At 44.3% G+C, this 18,248-nt stretch overlaps 3 non-coding genes across 3 annotated transcripts; all 3 read right to left on the bottom strand.

Annotated features, from left to right (window-relative positions):
- Positions 1-2,864: 2,864 nt before the first annotated feature.
- On the bottom strand, positions 2,865-2,946 carry trnas-gcu (transfer RNA serine (anticodon GCU)). Its single transcript has one exon. It is a non-coding gene; the product is annotated as a tRNA-Ser (tRNA).
- A 3,345-nt stretch (positions 2,947-6,291) lies between these two features.
- On the bottom strand, positions 6,292-6,365 carry trnat-ugu (transfer RNA threonine (anticodon UGU)). Its single transcript has one exon. It is a non-coding gene; the product is annotated as a tRNA-Thr (tRNA).
- Positions 6,366-11,652: 5,287 nt separating this feature from the next.
- On the bottom strand, positions 11,653-11,723 carry trnag-ccc (transfer RNA glycine (anticodon CCC)). The gene has a single exon. It is a non-coding gene; the product is annotated as a tRNA-Gly (tRNA).
- Positions 11,724-18,248: the final 6,525 nt, after the last annotated feature.

The raw sequence follows: 18,248 nt of genomic DNA, 5'->3' as shown, positions 1-18,248 counted from the left end.
TGAATGGAAGCAGCAATTTGAGTGAAATATACTTATGGTAGAGTGTAAACTATGACGATGCCGAGACAGATGACAATGTCGTTTCGGAGCAATTCGTTCTGTAAATTGTTACTTGAAAATACAAGTCATACATTCAAAACGAATTTGATAAAGAGAGGCTAATATTGTCGATGTGAAATAATTCGTGTACAACCTGATGTTGCTCTACATCGTACATCGTACAAGAAAGCGAGATTGGAGGGACAGAGCGTTCTGAAAGGATGGTGGATCGGCTTCAAGGCAGCGAAATTTTACAGTGGCTGCACGGCTCTGTTGCCAGTTGGTCTTTGGGTCTGATTCTCGCTCAGGGAGTTTCACTGGTTCAAGTGCCGGATCAGCCCCGTTGTGTCCCCATTTTTGGTCAAAAATCACCAATTGGCTTCTCACAGCTTTTCAGCGGTTTTGACTTATCTCCAGCAGAGAATGTTTGAGCGCCAGAGGACAGAATGCAGAGGGTTTGTCCACGCAACACACTGAGACGAAATGAAGACAAGTTTTCTCGAAGTTGTACTGACTGAAGCCGGCAAATTAATTTATCCCAACTCAGGCCATCTCACGGGTACAGAATACAAAAGGTAAAGGATGCTGAATTGGACTGGAACCAAATCCCTGATTTCCCACCGGCAGGCGAAGATACTAACACTGAAATACTAATGCACACACAACTGCAGGCTGCACGTGTAGCGTTGGGTACATGTCCAGAACATGCGGTCTGGCAGAGTTCCCGTGATAACCCTACGCAGTCTGCTCCACTGCCGTGCAGTTCCTGTGGGTTACGTAAGGAGTGGGTCAAACATAGCCGTGTAATTCAATGGGGGCTTGAAACCACCTCACATCGCCACTGTGAAATGCTCAAATAAATAAGAGCTGTAGTTACCAGGCAGTGTTTACTCCCTCAGAGCATAAAGGATAATCCAGCCCATTGTTCACCTAAAAGATTTCACGACATGAGACTGAATTTATTTTAACCTGTACTTTAAATTCTGCTCAATCACAGAATTTGGAGATTTATACTATTTTTCTTTGCATGCATCTCTCTATCTCTGTCTGTGTTTCTTCTTTCTCTCTATTTCCCCTGATGGACTTATCAGGCTTCCTTGAACGGCCAGGTCTGGAAACCCGGGATGGGACAAGGCTGTTGGATCTTCTGTCCAGTTGCTTTATTTCGACGGGATGAGCTTTGCTGTTTTTCGTCTCCGCTTTCGGAAAATATAAACCCAGATGGAAATTCCCCTCCTCGGGTCCCGTCACCTCCCGGTAATGGAAATGAACCCGATCTATCACTCGGTCTTAATATCTGTATTCTCATTGCTTAAGAATAAAATTACGGGGCTACAGCTAGTCTCAGGACACATTTTAGAAATTAACACATAACAGACGTATTCGGAAACGTGGGATTAAAGGGCAGGTGATAACCTGGGCACATAATTGGCTAAAGGGAAGGAGGCAGAGAGTAGTGGTGAACGGATGTTTTTCTGACTGGAGAGAAATATGCAGTGTGATCGCCCAGGGGTCGGTATTAGGACTATTGCTTTTCTTGTTTTTATAAATGACTTGGATGTGGGAATAGGGAGTACGATTTCGAAGTTTGCGGATGATACAAAACTTGGCAACGTAGCAAATAGTGAGGAAGATAGTAGCAGATTTCAGGAGGACATAAACAGACTAGTGAAACGGGAAGTCATGTGACAGATTTAACGCAGATCAGTTTGAAGTGATGCACTTTTGGAAGAAGAACAATTTATGGCTGATTGCAAGAGCAGAGGGACCTGGGGTGCATATTCACAAAACAGGGCAAGTTGATAAGACGGTTAAGCAAGCGAATGGGGTACTTCGCTTTGTAAATAGGACATTGAATATAGAAACAAGGAATTCATACTAAACCATTACAAATCATTGGTTAGGCTCAGCTGGAATATATTGTACGGTTCTGGGCACCACACTTTAGAATGAAAAGGCATTGAAGAGGATTCAGAGCAGGTTGACCTGGATAATACCAGGGTTGAGGAACTTCAGTTATGTGGAGAGATTGGAGAAGCTGGAATTATTCCACTTACAGCAGAGAAGGTTAAGGAGTGAATCTAATGGATGTATTCAAAGTAACGAGGGGTTTTGAAATATCAAGGAGGTAGGAATTGCTTCCTCTGGCAAGTGGGTCAGTAACCAGAGGTCATAGATTTAAAATAATTGGCAAAAGAACTAGAGGGGAGTTGAGGAGAATTTTAACCGTGAAATTCGGCTTTTCTATTCCCTTATGAATATCGCAGATTATAATGTCCAGGCGGGGTGGGACTGAATGGGGGATAGAGTGCGGAGATTGGAATGGAAGCTCATCAGAATGAACTTGGTCTCATCAGTTTTTGTTATTTTTCCTACCAGTTGCCCGAAGCAGGCGGTGAACCTTCTTCTCGAGAGAGGATCGTCATTTCAGTTCAGAAGGAAAAAGGTATCAAGAAAATCGGGTGACACAGACACGGAATGATCCGAGACTGACAGCAATTCCCATTTAAACTGACACAGACACGGAATGATCCGGGACTTACAGCACATCCCTTTTAAACAGACACAGGCACGGAATGATCCGGACATAAATCATCATTATGGAACATAAGTTTTTCTTACGTTGACCATAAGATTTGCTCCTTTTTGCAATGACTCCGCTTTTCTCTTTGACACTTCGCGGCCATTCTCATTTCAACACGTTCGTGGAAGGAACTTTTGCTGATTTCAGCAAAGAACGCAAAAACCTCTGCCCGCCGTTTCGAGAAGGATGGGACTTTCACCAGACCTGCTGAATGAGGGAAAGAAGACTTAAAACACAATAACGACGAGGGTGGGATTCGAACCCACGCGTGCAGAGCACAATGGATTAGCAGTCCATCGCCTTAACCTCTCGGCCACCTCGTCACATAAGGAAACCTGCGAAATCCCTTTTATTCAAAATGAAAATACTGGTTATGTTGCCAATCTGAAATAAAAACAGGAAATGTGGATATCCTCAGCAGGTCAGGCAGAATCTTTAGATATAGAAACAGAGTTAAAGTTTCAGGTCGATGACCATCACATGAGTATTACATCACACTCCTGACTTGCGCCTTGCAGATCGGAGAACAGCTTTGGAGAGTCACGAGGTGAGTCACTCACCGCAGAACATCCAGCCTCTGACCTGCTCTTACAGCCACAGTATTTATGTGGCTGGCCCAGTTAAGTTTCTGGTCAATGGTGATCCTCAGGATGTTACTCGGGGGGATTCGGCGATGGTAATGCCATGGTAATGGTAATCTCCCACAGAAGAGATTTACTGGAAAGATTCCAGGGATGAGGGTCTTTAGTTACATGGATAGACTGGAGAAGCTGAGGTTGTTCTCCTTCGAACAGAGACGGTTGCGAGCAGATTTGATAGAAGTATTCAAAATCATGAAGAGTGTAGATAGAGAGAAACTGATCCCGTTGGCGGAAGGGTCAAGGACCAGAGCACATAGATTTCAGGTCTTTGGCAAAAGAACCAAAGTTGAAGGAAAAACATTTTTTACACAGCGAGTGGTTATGATGTGGAATACACCGCCCGAGGGGGTCTTGGAGGCAGATTCATTCATGGCCTTCAAAAGGGAACTGGATAAGTATTTGAAAGGAAAAATATACAGGGCTCCAGGGAAAGGGCGGGGGAGTGGGTATTGCTGAATTGCTCTTGCAGAGAGCCGGCAAGGACTCAATGTGCCGAATGGCCTCTTTCCGTGCTGTAACCTTTCGATGATTCTATTCTATTTGTAGGAGGCGATGCAAAACGACCGGAGCGTGACGTCAATCGACCTGCTCATGTCCATTCCCTGATAATAAATCCTAGTGTGAGGGAAAGAAGAAATTCATAATTATGGTACTTATTTTTATCTTATGCTGACCACTAGAGATACTCGGTTTACCAGGGGGCCATTGTGCACTTTGATTGATAATTCACCGAGATCACACTTTACACTCCCAACACCTCCGTGCAAGAAACAGTTTGGGTGCTAATTTGACTTTGCTGATTTGAGCAAACAGATGTTCGCCAGCAATGCGGAAAGGCACTTCTTAGAAAAGAAGGATTTTTGGTGAAGAGACCAAACTGAACAGCGCCAGCAAATTCTTACAGCGGTGGAATTCGAAACCTTGTAATTCAGAGATCAAATCTAACATTTTCGAAAACTAAGCCACTGTCCCACATGGAAATCGATTCGTTGCGGCTGAAAGATGTCATCGAGCTGAAACGTTACCTCTGGCTCTTTCTCCACAGGCGCTGCCTGACCTGCTGAGTGTTTTCAGCATTTTCTGGTTTCATTTTTGTGATTTCACAATGGCTGTTTTCCTGAAAACACCCAATTTGACTCAAGGACAAAGCTCGCACTTCACTTTCCCCGCGCGCTTTAAAGTCTGTCGTTTCGGAACAAAATCCCCTCCACGCCGGACATTCAAAGGACCTTTCACTCACGGCCAACCTCCTGTAATCCACACTTTTTCGCCACTGCCGCTCTTTGCATTTCTCCTCATTCCTTTTCAATCATACATTTCCACAGACCTGTTAAAATCAAGTGGAACATTTCCGATCTTCCTGCACCGCTCAGATTGCCAAAAGTGCACATTTCAGCCGTCATTCGCAGCGATGCAGCGCCGCCCGTCTCTCCCACACATCAACTACTCGGGGAAAAGCGCCAACGACCATGGAAACAAAACCCAGTTCTTCAGTTCACATCCTCCGTGTCACAAGATACCCCATGGAAATTTCACGGAGAAATATGCCGCTGTCCTTCCGATTGCCAGCCCTGCTTTCTTCGTTCTTGTCTCTGGAACAGTCTCGCAGGTGGGAATGTTTCAAGGCACAAATGAACATTGGTGCGAACGGGACATGTGCCCCCGAGTAACAGCGGTCGATGTGGAGCAAACTTAAAGACATAAGAATGTGAAAGTGAGTGTTAGAGTCGGTAAGGCCGCAGTAAAGTCTCAATGAAATGGACCATGATTGTGGAAGGAAAAAAAATCTGGAAGAAGCGGCGGGTCTGAATTTTGGATCTTTCAGCAGAGACACATGAGAGAACAAAGACAGGATACAGACAAAGGTGTTGGAGGCAGAAAGAAAAAGAACGAATTAAGAGGAATGAAAAGAGAGTGAAAGAAAGGATGGGATAGAAGGCGATGAAAGAAAGAAAGAAAGAAAGAGGGGAGAGAGAAAGACAACCGTGCAATACTCACCCGGCAAACGGGCGCTGCTCCCAATCGGCTGCACTTCGCCCGACTGACCCTCGTCCCATTCACAACATCCTACAATATACCGTCAATGCTGTGCAGTGAAACAGAGTGTTTAAAGGTATAAAGACACTCACACCGTCCTACAATACACTTTCAATACCTGTGCAGTGAGACAGCGAGTTTCAAGTTATAGAGACACTCACACACCGTCCTACGATACACTTTCAATACATGTGCAGTGAGACAGCGAGTTTAAAGGTATAGAGACACTCACACACCGTCCTACGATACACTTTCAATACATGTGCAGTGAGACAGCGAGTTTAAAGGTATAGAGACACTCACCTTTTTGTTCAAAAGTAGCACATCCCAGGAATATTAGAGACCGAGGGTCAGTTTCCCTCTCCTGATGTAGCTGAGGCTTGTCAGTCAAGAGTCCCCTCCTCCCAGTATTGGCTGTGGAGGAAGTACAGTGTAGATTTAATGGAATACCTTCAGCCTGACCGAGGTTAGGCTGACTGGCCAGTAATTACTCGATCTATCCCTTTCTCCCTTTTTAAACAACGGTACATCTTTATCAGTCCTCCAATCCTCCGGCATCACACCTGTAACCAGGGAGGATTGGAAAATGATGGTCAGAGCATCCGTTATTTCCTTTCTTGCTTCTATTAACAACCTGGGATATATTTCATCCGGGCCTGGGGATTCAGGTGGAATGATTTGGGGATTTTCTATTTTCTGTTTGCAAAAGTTTGCACCGCAGGTCAAGATCACAAGTCTCGGTCAAAATTAGGACCACTTCCGGGTTTAAACCTCAAATCGTGAATTATGCCACAACCCCAACGAGCCCAAAAACAAATAAATTAACGTGTTACGGACACATTCTATGAGAGGTCTGTCTGTACAATGAAAGGCTGTTTTTGATCAGTCATTCTGATATCCGTTTCCTCCTGAAACTTGAACAAATACAAATTCCACACTCTTATTTTGTCGTTTAATTCCACAAATTAGGTGAAAAGAATGAATTACGGAAGGCACTGCTGGGAGTTGAACCCAGGATCTCCTATTTACAAGACAGATGCTTTAACCAACTAAGCCACAGCGCCACTTGATACCATTGCTCGCCCACCTCCTCTCACTAATATCTATCAGCGACACGTTACTGTCTGTTTGGGGTTCAGACCGTTTTTTCTTTGTCGATTTCGCTTGTCCGTTTACCTGTGCATCCCAATTTCGCCTGCATTTCTCTCTGTTCAACTTTGTGTATCCCTCAGTGCGTTGATACACGGATGATTATGTGTGCTTGTGTTTGTTACATTAAATAAATTAGGGGTTCAGACAATTCTCGCTCTGACATTGGACAACTATTGACCCAAACTTTACAGCGAAGTGTTGTTTATTATGGTGCCGAAACTAAAAAATCGTAAGAGGTCCAAAAAGGGAAAAGGAGATAAACTTGTGAGGGAAAATATTGACAACAATCAAGGTTTTTACACGTATATTAAGAGAAAGAAGGGTGACTAAGAGTAATGTGGGCCCCTTAAAGACAGATGGAGGTGATATTGTAATTGAAAATCAGGAAATGCCAGAGTTGCTGAATATTTACTTTTCATCAGTCTTCACAGAAATGGATGGAGCTAACATACCAGAGACACCGGGAAAACTTAAAATAAATCAAGGGGATTCGTATAAGTAAAATAATGATAATGGAGATAATAATGAGACGAAAGATAGACAAATCTCCAGGACCTGATGTTTACCATCCCAGGGGACTAAGAGGAATAGGCGAGGAAATGGTACATGTTTTAGTCATGATCGTTCAAAAGCCTCTTGATTCAGGAATTGTTCCTTTGATTGAAACATTGTCACTCTCACTCCATTATTTAGGATGGGTAGGAGAGATAAAGTTAGAAATTAAAGACCCATTAGTCTGAAGTCTGTTGTGGGGGAGTTACCAGTATCTGTTATTAGGGAAATAATGACTGAACACTTGGATAAATATGAAGTCATCAGCGAGAGCCAGCATGGATTTGTAAAGGGTAAGTCAAGTCTAACAAAACTAGTTGAACTTTTTGAAGGTGTATCTAACGTGGTAGATAATGGAGTTTCCTCGGGTGTTATATAATGTTCACTTCCAGATGCATTCGATAAGGTACCACATAAGAAGCTGTGAACAACAATGAGAGTGCGTAGAATTTAAGGCAACCTAATGAAATGGGTTCGGAGTTGGTTAGAAGGTGGGAGGATGTGATCAGTGCTGGGGCATTAGCTTTTGACTATATGTATAAATAACGTAGGTGAAGGTATAGGAAGCCGTATCGCCACGTTTGTCGCTAACATCAAATTAGATATCACAGTGAGTAGCGTTCCTGGGTGTATAAGGTTGTGGTGCAATCGGTCAGCCTGCAGTAATTAGAGGGCTCTAGAAATACCCAGGTTATGAATTCGAGTCGCACCTTGGATAGACAAACCTTCCAATCCGAGCATTTTGACCGGAGTTCAAGGTGCAACTGGCATGTTCCATAACGCATCTACTTCTTAGTGTTCCTATGTCGGCACTTGTGGGTACTTGAGTTCCTCTGGCCGACCGTCTTGCAATAGCAGGTGCGAGTTTACTTGTTTATAAGGGAAGAGGGGGCGATCAGCGACAGCTGATAAAGCAAAGCGGCCTCCACGAGGTCCTTAAATCTAAAGAACCAAACACACAAATCTTCTTTTCGTTGAGTGGATATTCGTCGATTGGAAGTTTCGTGTGAGGAAAATTTGGAAGGGAAATCTGCTGCCTGGTGTCACTGTGTAACGGGTGAAACTATTCAGCTTACAGATGTGAATACGCTGAAAGGTCGAGAGGTTATTTCCAACTCCCGTGTGGGACAAGTTTAGCTTTTGAGCCACTATATAAAGTGTTATTTTAATTGGTGCTAACGATTGACAAGACATTTGGCACAAACAAACAGAATTGTAAACTCACGAGTTCGCTCTCCACGTTTCTTACATCATGTTCAACAGAAACAAGGAATCCCCTCAACACGTCACTGAGAATTTTCAAAAAGGGATCCTCATCATGGTTCGACGTCAACGAGGGATAATTCATGGTACAGGAATCTGCATAATGGAAACTTTTCTAATCGCGAGTCCGGGTAGCTCAATCGGAAGAACATCGGACTTTAAAAACCGATAATGATCTGAAGGTTCAAAGTCTGGTTCAGGCTGTAAATTTTGAAACAGCTGGCAAGTTCTGTCTTTGCAGCGGAGCAACAACTGCGGGACAGACGAGGCCTGCGATGTGCTGTCAAAGCTTCGGTGGTATCCTGTTTCCCAGGGATGGACAGAAATGCGCTGTCTTCGGCGGCATTCGCTTCTTTCCGCCAGCAACGTATGATTGGAGAGAGCGGGGCCGGACAGGCGGCCTGAATGTTGTTGCTGTCGTGGCTTCACTCAATCCGGGAGCTGGGGAACATCGAAATCGAAAAACTGATGGATGCAGTGCTGTTTAGAACTGCAGTTATTAACCAAGGCAGCGCTGCAGGATTCTTTCATGATCTCTCACAAATCAACTGAAATCTGTCGCAATGTGCAGCTTTGACAGGGGCTTTCTGCACCGTTCGGGCAGGAAACGGGAGTGAGGGAGAGACACTGTCGGTATCTCTGTAATGCTTGAGTTTGTGTAGAACTGTACAGAGGTTCTATGAGGTGTTGTGTTTTTTTCATATTTAACTGCAGAGTGAATTCTTGCTTCATTTATATTCACTAATTGTTGGTGGATAACGTTTTCAAAATGTTTCCGCTCGGTTTCGAACCGCAGTTATTTAATGTGTTCGGCGTGCGTGATAATTACTGCACGACGAAAAGTTCACTGTGTAAATGCATATTGGCATAACTCATATGATAGCTGCCGTCTACAAATGCTCTCAGTGCGAGAGCCGGGTCCGATTCCCGTTCAGGGAATTAAGTTTTACAAAATAGTTTATTGTATTAATTTCGCAAAACTCATTAAACTCTGTAAAAAAGAAGAATACTCGTTCTAATCGCCATTAATCAACCAGCAACATTCTGTTTCAGACTGAAGGAAATCCTAACATTGTTTTAATCATTCATGGGATGTCAGCGTCGGTGGAAAGGCCAGCACTTATTGCCCAATCCTAATTGCCCTTGAGAAGATGGAGGTGATCCGTCTTCTTGAACCGCTGCAGTCCGTGTGGTGAAGGTTCTCCCACGGTGCTGCAATGTAGGGATTTCCAGGATTTTGACACAGCGACGATGAAGGAACGGCGATATATTTGCAAGTAACGATGGTGTGTGACTTGGAGGGGGCGTGCAGGTTGCGGTGTTCATATGTGCCTTCTGCCCTTGTCCTTCCAGGTGGTCGAGGTCGCGGGTTTGGGAGGTGCATCTTGTGGATGGTACACACTGCAGCCACGGTGCGCTGGTGGTGGAGGGAGTGAATGTTTAAGGTGGTGGATGATGTGCCAATCAAGTGGGCTGCTTTTTCCTGGGTTGTGTCGAGGCTCCTGAGTGTTGTTGGAGCTGCACTCATCCAGGCAAGTGGAGAGCATTCCATCACACTCCTGACTTATGCCTTGTAGATGTTAGAAAGATTTCGGGGAGTCACGAGTCTCCAGTGCAATCACATCTTTCCTGTAATGTGATGACCACAACTGCACGCAGTACTCAAGTTGTGGCCTAACTAATGTTATATACAGTTCTAGCATAATCTCACTGCTATTGCAGTCTATGCCTCGGCTAATTAAGGAAAGTATCCGGTATGCCTTTTAACCACCTTATCTACCTGTCCATCTACCTTCAGGGATCTGTGGACATGCACTCCAAGGTCCCTGTGTTCATCTGCACCTCTCAGTATCCTCCCAAGCAAGGTAGTTTCAGAGCAACTAATTCTGAAACGTCTTACTTGATAATACAGGTCGTACAGTCAAAACCATTTGGTAAAGGGAGACTAATATTAGTGACTGAAAATAGTTAGTGCACAAGTTGATATTGCTGGACACCAGAATAGAAAACGAGATGGGATGGACAGAAACGGTCTGAAAGATGGCTGATCGGCTGTGGGAGGCAGCGGACATTTATACTGGCTGTACTACAGCCAGTGGTTTGTTTTTCTCGGGGTATGATTCTCACTTGGGGGATTATATTGATTAATGATACGAATGGTCCCGGTTTCGAATCCACGACGAACCTGACAACCACAAGGCTTTTTGTGAAAAGTCACCAATTGGCTTCTGATACCTTTTCAGTGTTGCTGTTGGTCGAATTGAATTATATATAAAGCATTTTTAAGATCAAGAGGTGAGCGTGCGGAACTTTCCAAGGCGAAACACATGTGAAGTAAATAAATGTCTCAAGCTGATGAGGAGATTGAAGCTCGATGTGAATTTACCTTCAGGCGGCCTCATTGATATTAGATGACAGAATAGAAAGCCACATATCCAAGTTAGCCCATAACACCAAGATGGGCAACATTGTAAGCAGTGCAGATGGAAGAACAATATTACAGAGAGATATTAACATAATAAATGAATGGGCAAAACTGTGACAAATGGATTTCAATTTAGTCCAGTGTGAGTTCATCCACTTTGGACCTAAAGAGGATATTTCGGAATACTTTCTAAATGATGAAATGCTCGACGCTGTGGAGGTCCAAAGAGACTTAGCGGTCCAGCTACATAGTCATTAGAATGTCAGGTGCAGGTGCAGAAAATAATCAAAAAGTTTAATGTAATGCTGGCCTTTATATTTAGAGGAATAGAATACTAGAGAATAGACATTATGCTACAGCTATTCAAATATCTGGTGAGACCACACTTGTAGTACTGTGTATTGTTCTGGGCACCGCACCTGCGGAAGGATAAATTGGCTGTGGAGGGAGTGCAGTGTCGATTTACTACAATGATAACTGGACTCCAAGGGTTAAATTCCGACGAGAGATTACACAAACGAGGGTTGTATACCCTGGAATTTGGTAGGTTAAGGGCTGATTTCATCGAAGTTTTCAAGATATTAAGGGGAATTGTTGGGATAGATAGAGAGAAACTATTTCTGCTCGTTGGGTGCCTGGGACGAGGAGACATCGCATAAACATTAGAGTCAGCAATTTCAGGAGTGAAGTTGGGAAACACTTCCACAAGCAAAGGGAGGTAGAAGTTTGGAACTCTCCTTCGCAAACAGCAGTTGATGCAAGCATAATTGTTAATTTTAAACCTGAGATTGATAGTTTTTTGTGAACCAGAGGAATTAAGGTTTCTGATGCTCAGGCGGTTTTCTGGATGTTGGTCACAGATCAGCCATAATCTCATTGAATTGCAGAACACTCTCGAGGGGCAAAATGGCCGACTCCAGTTCCCAAGTTGCTCATTGGTGCAGAATGCAAAACGATCCTGCATTGGCCGGGAATCGAACCCGAGTCCCTCGCGTGGGAGGCGAGAATTCTACCACTGAACCACCAATGCTGGTACATCTGTTAATTGCAAATGTCCACTTAGGTCTCTTCGCTCTCATAGTGAATGAAAGCAGCAATTTGAGTAAAGTTTCCTTGTGTTCGAGTGCATCTTGTGACGACACCGAGACAGACGACAATGTCGTTTCAGCGCAGTTCATTCTGTAAAGTGTTACTTGATATTACAAGTCGTACATTCAAAACAAATTTGATAAAGAGAGACTAATATTCTTGATTTGAAATAATTGGTGCAGAACCTGATATTGCTCTGCATCGTACATGGTACAAGAAGCGAGATTGGATGGACAGAGCGTTCTGAAAGGATGGCGGATCGGGTATATGGGAGTGGAATTTTACCCTCGCTGAACGTCTCCGTTGCCTTTGGGTCTGATTTTTGCTCAGGGAGTTTCATTGGTTCAAACCAGATGAGCCCCGTTGTGTCCCCATTTTTAATCCAAAGTCACCAATTGGTTTCTCACATCTTTTCAGCAGTGCAGAAGGCAGGCTTGACTTATCTCCAGCAGAGCATGTTTGAGCACCAGAGGACAGAATGCAGAGGGTTTGTCCACGTAACACACGTAGACGAAATGAAGATAATCTTTCAAGAAGTTTTACAGATTGAAGCCGGCACGTGAATTTATCCCAATTCAGGCGATCTCATGTGTGCAGAATGAAAAGGTAAAGAATGCTGCATTGGCCTGGAACCAAACCCCTGGTTTCCCACCGGCAGACGAGGGTTCCACCACTGAACCGCTAATGCACACACAGCTGCAGGTTGCACGTGTAGCGTGTGATATATGTCTTGAATACGCAGTCTACAAAGCTCCTGTGCAGCCTGTTTTTACAGCCGCTCGGTACCTGTGGGTTAACTGACCGAATGAGGCAAGGCGTGGACTTCAAAATTCACTGGGCGTTCGAAACCAACTCACACTCATAGTGCGAAATGCTCAAATAAATAACAGCTGTAATGACCAGGCAGTGCTTCTCTCAGAGATAAAGAGATAATCCAGCCAAATGTTTGCTTATAAGATTTCACGATATGGTGTTTAATTTAAGCTGCACCTTAAATTCAGCTTAATCACCGAATGTGGAGATTTATACTATTATTTTCTTTGCGTGCTTCTCTATCTCTGTCTGCATTTCTTCTCTCTCTCTGTGTTTTCCCCTGATGGACTTATCAGGCTTCCTTGAACGGCAGGTCTGGATAGAATATGGCTGTCGGATCTTCAGTCAAATGTTGTATTTCGACGGGATGATCTTTGCGATTTTCCGTCTCCGTTTTCGGAAAATATAAACCCAGATGGGATTTCCCTTCCTCGCGTCCCGTCACCTGCGGGTAATGGGAATGAACCTGATCTATCACTCGGTCTTAATATCTGTATTCTCATTGCTCAAGAATAAGATAACGGGGTTACAGCTATTCTCAGGTCACATTTTAGAAATTAATACACAACAGATTTATTCGAAAACTGGACGCATGCGGGGTTAAACGACCAGTGGTAATGCGGGCACGTAATTGGCTAAGGGATAGGATGCAGAGAGTAGTGGTGAACGGATGTTTTTCTGACTGGAGCGAAACATGCAGTGGGATCCCGCAGGGGTCGGTATTAGGACTATTGCTTTTCTAGTTACATATAAATGACTTGGATGTGGGAATAGGGAGTACAGTTTCGAAGTTTGCGGATATTACAAAACTTGACAAAATAGTAAGTAGTGAGGAAGATAGTCGCAGACTTCAGGAGGACATGGACAGAATGGTGAAATGAGCAGTCCCGTGACAGATTTAATACAGATCAGTGTGAAGTGATGCACTTTTGGAAGAAGAACATGGAGAGGCAGTATAATCTAAATGGAACAATTTATAGGGGGGTGGGGGCGGGGTTGTGCAAGAGCAGAGGAACCTGGGGGTGCATATTCAAAAAACACGGCAAGTTGATAAGGCGGATTAGAAAGCATAAGGGATACTTTGCTTTGTAAATAGGGGCAGTGAATACAAAAAAAGTAAGTCATATTAATCCTTACAAATCAGTGTTTAGGCCTCAGCTGGAATATATTGTACGGTTCTGGGCACCACACTTTTGGATCAAAAGGCATTGAAGGGGATTCAAAGCAGGTTGATCTGGATGATACCAGGGATGAGGGACTTCAGTTATGTGGAGAGATTGGAGAAGCTGGGATTATTCTCCTTACAGCAGAGAAGGTTAACGGGAGACCTAATAGAGGTATTCAAAATAATGAGGGGTTTTGAAAGTACAAGTAGGGAGAAACTGTTTCCTCTGGCAAGTAGGTCGGTAACCAGAGGTCATAGATTTAAAATAATTGGAAAAGAAGGAGACCGGAATTGAGGAGAATGTTTTCACACTGAGGGTTTGTTAAGATCTGGAACGCACTTCCTGAAAGGATGGTGGAAGCAGATTCCGTAGAATCATTCCAGAGGGAATTGGACATGTACTTGAAGAGGACTAATTTGCAGGGAAAAATGTGAGGTGTGGGTCTAATTTGAAAGGCCTTGGAAAGATCCAGCACAGGTACCACGGCGGAATGGCCTCCTTCTGTGCTGTAAGATTCTATGATTCTATGATTACCTTCTGAATCATTACAATTGATGCTATTCAGTGTTGAGGAACCACGAAAATTACAACCATGACATTCGTCTTCTTCATTCCCTTATGAATATCGCAGATTATAATGTCCAGGCGGGGGTGGGACTGAATGGGGGATAGAGTGCGGAGATTGGAATAGAAGCCCAGCGGAATGAACTTGGTCTCATCAGTTTTTTCTCATCAACATTTACCTGACGAAGGAGGAAGCCTCCGAAAGCTTGCGAATTTAAAATAAAATTGCTGGACTATAACTTGGTGTTGTAAAATTGTTTACAATCATCAGTTTTTGTTATTTTTCCTACCAGTTACCCGAAGCAGGCGGTGAACCTTCTTCTCGAGGGAGGAACGTCATTTCAGCTCAGAAGGAAAAAGGTATCAAGAAAATCGGGTGAAACGCACATGGAATGATCCGGGACTTACAGCACATCCCTTTTAAACAGACACAGACACGGAATGATCCGGGTCTTACCGCAAATCCTTTTTAAACAGACACAGACACGGAATGATCCGGGATACAAAACACAATTTTGGTCGATAAGTTTCTCTGACGTTGACCACAAGCTGGACCCTTTTCCCCAGGATTACCGCTGTACGTTGGTTGCGTCGCGATCTTCTCAATCTCAACACCTTCGTGGAAAGAACTGTTGCTGATTGCAGCAAACAACGCAAAAACCTCCGTCTGCCGTTTCGAGAAGCATTGGACTTGCAACCACACCTTCTGGATGGAATGAATGAGAGAAACAAGACTTGAACATAACACCGCACAAGATGGGATGCGAAGCGAACCTGCACGTGCAGATCACAATAGATTAACAAACCATTGCCTTAACCTCTCGGCCACCACATCACAGAAGCAGAACTTGGAAAGCCCTTTTAATCAAAATGAAAATACTGGCTCTGTTGCCAATCTGAAATAATAACAGTCGATGCTGGAAATCGTCAGCAGGTCAGACAGAATCTTGAGATAGAGAAAGAGAGTAAATGTTTCAGGTCGATGACCTTTCGTCTGAGCTGAGTCAGAATAAAAGCGCTTTTATTTTCTTTTTTTGAATGCAAAGCCCTGGACTCTGAGGACATAAAGTCTGACCATACAATATGACCTGCCCATGCACCTAAATCGAGAATGTTGAAAATATCCAGTCAGCAGAAAACTTCGGTGGAAGAACAGATTTAGTCACTGCTTGCAGCATGCTGGAAGGAACAAAGATTTATGGTGAGCGTAGGGAATTGCCAGGATACCAAGCATTAGGATTAACTCGATATTTTGGCAGAGAGTCCGTTGATGAATTTCAGATGGAACCGCAACATATTGAAATCCAGTCGGTGTGTGAAAGAAAGCGAGTGCTGATGGAAGGGGCTGGGAGTTCAGCAGTGTGGGGCCGTGTGCCCAAACACAGCAGTTAAATCCGATCCCCAATTAGTGAACCCATCCAAAAGTTCTGTTTGTTTGGTTGAGGGTTTTTTAAATTCGTTCATGGGATGTGACCGTCGCTGGCGAGGCCGGCATTTATTGCCTATCCCTAATTGCCCTTGAGAAGGTGGTGGTGAGCCGCCTTCTTGAACCGGGGCAGTCTGTGTGGTGAAGGTTCTCCCACAGTGCTGTTCGGTCGTGAGTTCCAGGATTTTAACCCAGCGACGATGAAAGAACTGCGATATATTTCCAATCAGGATGGTGTGTGTCTTGGAGGGGAATGTGCAGGTGGTATTGTTCCCATGTGTCTGCTGTCCTTGTCCTGCTAGGTGGTAGAGATCGTGGGTTTGGGAGGTGCTGTCGAAGAAGCCTTGGCGAGTTGCTGCAGTGCATCCTGTGGATGGTACACACTGCAGCCATTGTGCGCCGGTGGTGATGGGAGTGAATGTTTAGGGTGGTAGATTGGGTGCCAATCAAGCGGGCTGCTTTGTTCTGGATGGTGTCGAGCTTCTTGAGTGTTGTTGGAGCTGCACTAATCCAGGCAAGTGGAGATTATTCCATCACACTCCTCACTAGTGCCTTGTAAATGGTGGAAAGGCTGTGGGGAGTCAAGAGAATATCCAGCGTCTGACCTGCTCTTGTAGCCACAGTATTTATGTGGCTGGTCCAGTTAAGTTTCTGGTCAATGTGACCCCAAGGATGTTGATGGTTGGGGATTCGGCGATGGTATTGCCGTTGAATGTCAAGAGGACATGGTTAGATTCTCTTTTGTTGGAGACTGTCATTGCCTGGCACTTGTCTGGCGCGAATGTTACTTGCCACTTATCAGCCCAAGCCTGGATGTTGTCCAGGTCTTGCTGCATGCGGGCACGGACTGCTTCTTTATCTGAGTGGTTGCGAATGGAACTGAACACCGTGCAATCATCAGCGAACATCCCCATTTCTGACTTTATGATGGAGGGAAGGTCATTGAAGAAGCAGCTGAAGATGGTTGGGCCGAGGACACTGCCATGTACTGTACATTACGTTTTAAATATTACAGCTAAGCAGAGCACTTGAGCAGTCGCAGCTGTGACTTTGACTTTTCACCCTCTCCTCTGGATCTCCCCGGCAACTGCCACTAACCACAATCTTCTGTAAAACTTCTCCATCAGAAAGTTCCTCGCCTCAGTTTTCAATTGAAATAACGTCCATCTCTTCAGTCACGGACAGCCCAGAGAGAGTTTCTGAGTTTCAGGTCCCACTTTGCCTAAATTGTCCTTAAAGTATTATGGAAAAATGTCCTTCAGTTAATAATAATACAAATAAAAGTTCTTATCTTTTGGGGTTTTGTTCAGATTCCACGGCTTTTAAAGATCATTGCGGATATTTGACGAAGCGCCTCTTGATTGGCGGCTTCTCTTTGATTAAGATCCCGAAGCGATCATTGAGAGACCGAAAATCAAGCTGTTTGACCGAAACACTGATACTTTGGTACTTATGAAAGCAGTATGGGCTCTGGAAATGCATAGGTTGTGAGTTCGAGTCTCACCTTCAACAATCAAACATTTCACTGCGAGCATTTTAACCGGAGTTCAAAGTACAACTGGTAAGTTCCATGATGCATCGACTTCTTAATGTTCCCATGTGGGCACTTGGGTTCCTCTGGCCTTCCGTCTTGCTTGAGCAGATGCGAGTTTCGTTGTTTTCGAGGGAGAGGGGGATCTCAGCGTCAGCTGATATGGCAAAGGGGCCGGGATGAGATCTTTAAATCGAAGGAACCAAACATACGATTATTCTGTTCGTCAAGCGGATATTCATCGGTTGCAATTTTCGTGTGGGGCAAATTTGGAAGGGAAATATGCTGCCTGGTGTCACTGTGTAACGGGTGAAATTATTCAGCTTACAGGTGTTAATAGACTGAAAGGTCGAGAGGCCTTTTCCAGCTCCCGTGTGGGACAAGTTCAGCTTTTGGGCCAATTGGTAAAGTGTTATTTTAATTGGTGCTAACGAATGACAAGTCATTTGGCACAAACAAGAGTTCGCTGTCCATGTTTCTAAGATCATGTTCAACAAAATCAAGGATTCCCCTCAACACGTGACTGAGAATTTTATAACAGGGTCCCTCCCCCCTGTTCGACGTCTTCGAGGGATAATTCAGAGTCCTCTTATGAATATTTAAGATAGGAACTTAACGACTAGCGAGCCTGGGGTGATCACTCGTTAAAGCAACAAACTTTTAAAGCGGGTAGTGATATCAGGGTCCAGTGTTCAAGCTATAAATTTTGAAACAGCTGGTAAGTTCTGCCTTTGTTGCGGAGCAACAGCTCCGGGACAGACGATGCCTGTGATGTGTTGTCAAAGCTTCGGTGGTGTCTTGTTTCCCAGGGATGGGCAGTAATGCGCTGTCTGTAGCGGGAATTGCAGCTTCCCGCCAGCAACGTGTGATTGGAGAGAGCGGGGCCGAAAGATGGGCTTAATGTTGTTTCTGTCGTGGCCTCAATCAATCCGGGAGCTGGGGAAGATCAAACATCGAAAAACTGAT

This window comes from Heptranchias perlo, chromosome 20, assembly GCF_035084215.1.
Source record: "Heptranchias perlo isolate sHepPer1 chromosome 20, sHepPer1.hap1, whole genome shotgun sequence".
Taxonomy (NCBI): Eukaryota; Metazoa; Chordata; class Chondrichthyes; order Hexanchiformes; family Hexanchidae; genus Heptranchias; species Heptranchias perlo.
The sequence above is the reverse complement of the archived record's forward strand: the minus strand, read 5'-3'. Positions and strand labels throughout refer to the sequence as shown.